Source organism: Macrobrachium rosenbergii, chromosome 4 (assembly GCF_040412425.1).
Source record: "Macrobrachium rosenbergii isolate ZJJX-2024 chromosome 4, ASM4041242v1, whole genome shotgun sequence".
NCBI lineage: Eukaryota > Metazoa > Arthropoda > Malacostraca > Decapoda > Palaemonidae > Macrobrachium > Macrobrachium rosenbergii.
This window is the reverse complement of record NC_089744.1, coordinates 26,582,501-26,590,000: the sequence shown is the minus strand read 5'-3', so window position 1 is coordinate 26,590,000 and position 7,500 is coordinate 26,582,501. Positions and strand designations below refer to the sequence as shown.

General features: G+C 35.3%; 1 protein-coding gene across 1 annotated transcript in view; it reads right to left on the bottom strand.

Moving 5' to 3' along the window:
• Positions 1-7,500, bottom strand: part of LOC136831420 (uncharacterized) — a 550,888-nt gene that overhangs the window by 466,653 nt on the left and 76,735 nt on the right. Inside the window, exon 2 of the transcript XR_010850870.1 lies at positions 3,841-4,040. The gene's annotated coding sequence lies outside the window, so the exon portion shown is untranslated. The remainder of the gene's footprint in view (positions 1-3,840; positions 4,041-7,500) is intronic.

The window sequence follows — 7,500 nt, the reverse complement described above, 5'->3', positions numbered from 1 at the left end:
AACAACGTATTAAAATACAAGGAGAATTGTTTTAGGGCAGTGATGTATTTCATCTTCTCTTGAACTTCTGCGGTTCGAGTTGGAAAACGATTAATTTTTTTTCGAATGTATTCTCTTTTTGCTGGAACACGGTTTTAGTATACAGATTACCTATTCCATAAATCAGTTACTTCTGAATTAAATGCATTTCCTTCAAATAACTGTTCTAAATACGTGCGTTCTCCGTGAAATCTTGCTCTATATAACAGAAATGCTCTCGGGAAAACCCTTCTTTCAAATGGACGCCTTTTATGAAAATTGTTCTTTTTAATTTATTCATTAGCTTCTGGTCGACGAATCGGTTCTGTATATGGAAATGATTTCATTTTCATTTCCTCACTGATATTCGTTAGAATTAAGGCACTCTCGCATTCATCACCTGAGGCAACTATTTTGCGCAATAATATATATATATATATATATATATATATATATATATATATATATATATATATATATATATATATATATATATATATATATATATATATATATATATATATATATATATATATATATATATATATATATATATATATATATATATATATATATATATATCGAAGCTGAAATATAATAACCGCTTCCATCCGTTCTGAGTTAAATCAGATGCGTTTTTATATTCCAGTGCTCTGTGATGCGAAAACGAAACGGTGCATTAACGAGGATTATAAATGAAATTAGACGCTGTTAAATGATTCAGTAATTGCATCAGAATAGCGTTCCGCCATGAGTTAAATTAATTGTATTTTAGGTATTATTATTATTATTATTATTATTATTATTATTATTATTATTATTATTATTATTATTATTATTATTCAGAAGATGAACCCTATTCATCGGGAACAAGCCCACCACAGGGGCCATTGACTTGAAACTCAAGCTTCCAAAGAATATGGAGCTCATTTGAAAGAAGTACAGTAACAGAGGGTAATAGGAAATACAAAAAGAAGAGATCAGTTATTAGGAAAAACAATAAACTGACATATAAATAAATAAATAAATAGATAAAAATGTAAGTCAACTATTAAACTGTAAACCAGTAGAACCCACTAACTCACGCAACAAAAATGGTTTCAGCAATTAAACATCGCCATGCCAAGAATAACCCGTCATCTTTCGGTCTCACGAATTCCGAGTGGTTATATATGTAGCAGGCGGACCTGAACTTATTTTTGTTTTCTCTGTTCTTTTCAGTGGCGTCTTCCACATTTTAAATAGCCATTTTAGCCCTCCTTCCCCTTCCTTCGATGTCCCCAAATTAGAATACTACTTTTCCTTTCCTTTTGTACATAATGGTGATTTTTTACGACATCTGAAGCAGATTATATCCAAACATCCATCTATTCTTATCTGCTTGAGCTGTAAATGCCAAATTAAAGAAATAGCAGTTTTTCGCTATGAGCACGATAACGCTAAATCATGATTCTCATATAAGTAAATAGATAGGTACATAGATAGTACGATGAGTCTCCAACTCGTGCGAAAACGCCAGCTTGCGACATCATCGTACTTGTAGAGAGAAACTATTCTTTCTGAATTTGGCATTTAAAGCTTAGCAGATAGGAAGAAGTGGAAGATATGGAAAAAAAATGAGGGATACAGAGAAAACAAACGATACAAGATACTCTGCTCCAAAGAAAGAGAAAACATGGCAAAATCTTGAAAGACGAATGTCGGGAAAGATTTACAAAGCTTGGTAGTAGACAGAAGCGGTGGTCTCCAGATCTGTAGTACGAGAATCAGAAATTTATAGATTGGTCATACTTAGATCGGGAAGGAACAAACCAGATAATAGCCTGATTAAGCCATCGCTATTTCTACTAGTGTTGTAAAACAAAAGGGCAAGAATGACGAATGATACTGTGATATTCCTGGCTTCTTTACCTACATACATAAATACGAGTACATACATACATTTAGACAAAATTATCTGTATACAAGGTGAAGATAAAGAAAAATCACAGTTAATATTAACTCAGACACCTACAGAAATTTAAGATGATTTTTTACAGAGACCAAATGAAAAATAAGCATAACAATTTGCTTCTTTCATCTGAAAAAAAAAAGTTTTAGAAAGACAGTTTAAACCACACTCCATCAGAGAATATTGAATAAGTGATGCGGTACAAGTAATAATAATAATAATAATAATAATAATAATAATAATAATAATAATAATAATAATAATAATAATAATAATAATAAACATCTCTGAAATTTTTCAATGATTCAAACGAAATATTCGAATGAAGAATCTGGATAAAATTTCTTTCCCTACCGAGGTTGTAGGTTAGAATTAGATATTGCTTAAAACGAATTGCAATTGTAAGTAGATGAAAACCATCTTTCTATACCACGGATGTATCTGAACAAGTGTAGATAACTAACCAATCACAGATTTTCTGTGGTGTATGCTGGTCAATGAATCGGGTTGGTTATAATCTTCAGGTTCGTAAATTTATCGCGAGACAAGCAATAAAACATTCGGTTACTATTGAGGATTTATTACACGAAGGAGATCTCTTTTTTTTTTTAACATTAGTTCCGACGAATCACGTAGCAACCAAAATAGACTACATTCCTCTGTGGTCTCTATCTTACCCGCAAATTGAATGCAAGAACTGCACATTTTTATTTTTCATATTAATTAGGAAAAATAAAAATTAATTAACTGACGCTGTTTTCTAAAAAAAAAAAAAAAAAAAAAAAAAAACCATCTCTAGTTTACCGCGCATTCCACCAAAACAGTAATATATGCTGGAAAAGTGATGACAGTCACCCCCCTCCTAAATCCGTAAAAAATCTGTTCATTAAAAATTGTGGAGTTCTCTCTTTCCAGTTAGAGAGAGAACCGCTCTCGATTCAATCGTTTGTATCCTGTCAACGTGAATCCATTGTTTCAAAAAAAATTATTTCCTGCCCAGTGTATCATCAAACGCAAACCGCCGTATTTACGTTTCATTTTTACGGCATTCTGGGATATTTCATTAGCTGATATTTTTGTTGTTGTTTGTACTGTAATGCAATTCTAACCATAAAATATTTTCCCTCATCAAGATGAGCGTTTGATAGTGAATGCTGCAATGATAACAGTGACTTTGGGCATAATCTGGACGAAAGTGTTAAAATGTGCAAAATGAAAAATAAAACAAAGCCTGCAAGCTGTCAACTGTGAATTACTAAATTTACACCGATAGAATACCACATTGCAATTGCGAGCCCTCCTCTTTTAAATTAGAATAAACTATGAAATCATCAGATATCATAATTCATGTTATTGTGATCTCTCCTTTTTGTAAAGTCTTTGGAGAGATTTAGTTTTTACTGCAGTCTTGTTTGAATTTTACTTATTTTATGACATAAAGCAAAATTATCATTACATCTTGCAACGGGCGGGGGTAGTGCTGTCAGTGTACCTCGTACGGTACACTGGGTATTACTCAAGGTTTTTTGCAGCGTCCCCTCGGCCCCTAACTGTAACCCCTTTCATTCCTTGTACTGTACCTCCGTCCATATTCTCTTTCTTCCACTGAACTTGAAACCCCCTCCTAACAATTGTTTCAACACTATTTTCAGTGCTGAATGACCTCACAGGCCGCAGCGCTTGGCCTCTGACCCTAATTTTATATTCCACTTCCAATTGCGACATCTTGCAATCTCACTGGTTTCACCTCATGATAGAAGAACTCGGTTGAACTAATGCTATGCCAGTAAAACAAACTTTTTATCTTTTTATTATTGTCATAATTAAATTACTAAAACTATGGGAAGACTCAACAGTAAGCATATTGATACCTGATAGGAAGTAGGCACCTCTTTGCGCTTCTGAGCCTCCTCCAAGCTCTTTGATACAGTTAGAAAGGTTCACAACGCGTTAGGAGTGGATGAAATTCCGCTCTCCTGGGGTCGCTGCCTGTCATTAGGAAAGGTACTGTTGTCGAACTTCCTTGGCTAGGCTTTTACGATGGCCCCCAGAGGTTCTCGATGGGGAATGCCTAAAGAAGTGGAAACAACTGGTTAGGATACGAAAAAATATCCAGACAGGTCAAAATAGAAATGTATGAAAGGACTGTTGAGCCATCTCTTCTTTATGGAAGAGAAGATTGGATGCGAATACAAAATCTATAAAAAATAATGTGGACTGTGTAGGCATAAACTGTCCCATGTAGTATTCCGTAGACTAAAAATTCGTTGGGAAACGAAAATATTGCTATGACGACCGGGGTATCAAGATTATCAAATGCAGAATGGTAGATCTGAATGTTTTGAGTTGGCTTGACCAAGTGCAGAGGCTGGGAAACTACAGTCCAATGAAAAGGGTGATTACCTAACTGGTAAACATCAGGAGGACGAGGACAGAGATACTTATAAAAAGCTGGCACAACGGAGTGGCTAGTTCTTGGAACTGAAGATTTGCTGTTAACCCGACTGTGAACTGGTACCAGGGTCAGGCTGGGTAAACAAAAAGGACAAGGCGCTAGCTACCTCATCCCTAAAAACTTTCTGAGAACCAGAAATTCTACAGTACTGGTTAGCATCATTGCTATCCGCGTGACCATAAAAATAAATTACTTTCATATTCGGCTTGTAAAAATCAACATACACAACATTTACTAAGAAATAAAAAAAAGGATGATGATGGGTTAGAAGTCTGGCAGAACCTTGAATGTTACAGAACTTGAACAAGGTTTTGGTGAATTACATTACAGAGTTAAGAAGTTAATGAATAAGTTACATCGTTACATCGATCGTCCTCAACTTTTTAGGATTTATTACACTTCTTCATTTTCCCTCCTCTTAATCTTACTCGAAAAAGAAGAGTTCAAAATGTGTGATAGTACATCTTTTCTGATTTTTATTTCGACCCATTTTCTGCATTACTTACTAAGATCATTCACTGATTTAATGGCGTGAAGTCATCAGTTTTTCCCCATAGGAAATTCATTTGATTTAAATACTCAGGTATCCCATTCCGTCTAAAAGATCAAATATCCTTAGACTTCGAGAACTCATAGATTTGAAAATGGCAGCATGTCGAAGCCTACTTTTGTCAAATGAAATTACAGAGCCTATAAGTTATAATTGCAGAGCCGGAACATAAAGTTCGCAATGGAATCAAGGTAAATCGCAAATCCCACACCATTATATTCCTGAAAATCATTCCAAATTCGAAACCATTTTGGTAATTATTAAAACAATAGACTAACATCAGAAAAATTTATTTTTGAACCACAAATGGCAGAACAGTTTCTCGGCATTAAAACTGCATGAAATTCATTCTATACTTCATATATATATATACATATATAAATATACTTTTTTTTTTACGAAACAACCCATTTTCAGAGGCGCGTATTTTTGACGCGCATGACGTCGTTGTGAGTCAGCACCGATATACTTTTATGATGTCTTTTTGACGACGTTCATTGAAGAAGACTGACGTTTTCAGAGTCATTATTCCCGAAGTAGAAAAATTATTCTTGAATAATGAACCTACGTAAATACGAGTATTTAAGAGCTTAACTATAATCGATTGTGATATGATATGGAATTCTTGGGTAAAAAAAAATCGAGTCATCGCAGTTACGGAAATCCAATTTTATCATTGGCTCGGAAACATTTCACGTACTCTTTATGACAAACTCTTATCTTGAATGGGAGATTCTACAATTAAGGGAGAGCTCCTGAGTACAACGGTGAAAAGTAAAAATGACTCACCAATTTCCAGGTAAGCAAACAGGCAATTGTTCCGTAGCGCTGACCTTTGTCAGAATAATGAAGTAAGGTTAAAGTTCAGAGACCGATTCCTTTGGGCTTAAGGTTTCTTTTGACAAAAATATCTGCTATATATCTAGTCACTTCGATAACCTTGCATCTTTACGGTGCATACTACAGTAAAGCTTGTCGCATATACATCGGGAACTTTATCGCAAACAGTTTGACATGTCAACGACCATATGTGGAGAGTGAATCTTCGGCCAGTGCTGGATAATCGCATGAAGCACTGGTTAGGACAAGCAAAAAGTCGTTAACTTATACTCAGCCTGTTTGTGATGTGTGTGCGATAAGTTACCGACGTGTCTATGACATGTTTTACTGTACAGGGGACACACCCTTACAAATGAAACCCCGAACAGACTGTAACTGTGGTTTCCGTAGAAAGATGGCTGCCTTCTTCTGATTAACTTTTTCAATAAACTGCTCTCAGAAAAGTTCCAATTGCTAACTGTGCTGCATGTCTGCGTATACGTTCTTCTTCTCTCACTTCCTCAAGTATATCAGAATTACATTAAATAGAGATTTTATTGGCAGAAGGCACTTAATTTTGATTATGTTCGTCTTCTGTGAGCGCCTTATTTTGCTCGATTTCGTGGTTGTTATGTCCTTTCCTCTTGTACTCTTCCTCACAGGGACAGTGAATATACAGTATATCACCCGTCTCAAAAATTAGGCTGATAGCTTATACGTCACAAGTCTAGTTTCCATACTTATATAAGAGAAACATCTGAAACTAGCATCATGCAACTTCAAAACCAGTGAATAACAGGATATTCAAGACTGACGAGTGGAAAGCTCATATGAGTACTAAAATTCATGATAGAAAATTCTTGTCCTTTTTCCTAGAGCCAGTGTTGACAACGCAATTCCTTCTCGTTCTTCTCTACCCTGCCAACATCGTCGATTACTTCCGCAAAGTAAGGGCTGATAAATTTCTGCCATCATCATTAGAGACCTAAGCTTCATCAAAACGCAACATCTGGGGCTCCTCTTCATCTCCGCGATGAATTCTACAGGTCCAGGTGTCTTGCGTAAATGGTAGATCGTCATCTTAGTAATCTACCAGATCCTCCGATAAGCCACAACCTTCTGATGTACAATTACTTCACCCGGGAATGTTTAAAACATTCTTCTCACCGTATTTTCGTTCTGTTTCATTCCCTGTCTTTCTTTTTCCAATTCTGTTTTCATTATAAATAACTATTTATTCCTCACAGGAGAGAGAGAGAGAGAGAGAGAGAGAGAGAGAGAGAGAGAGAGAGAGAGAGAGAGAGAGAGAGAGAGAGAGAGAGCATCAGTACATTAGCTTGGGAATACAACTGAGATAAGAAATTATAGTAAACAATTTCACGACTGTAGTCGTTTTGTAACCATACAATGAATTAATTAGATATGAATGTATTATTCCTTTTTCAATAGCTTATTCATTCTGCACTGAAAAGAAAAAATCTGATCACCGGAAATGTACCGCACATGAATGACAAGGCTACAAACCTCCATGTTTCGAGAGCAAATCACTGAAAATAATAAAACAAAATTTGAGGAACAGTTATTGATTACATGTTCACGGTTGATTGACTGACTGTGAAATTTATGTCTTGAAGACCAAGCGCAGGAACCCATCAGGATTATTCAGCGCCGCAATGAAGGTGAAATATATAAATAAATGTTCACTGT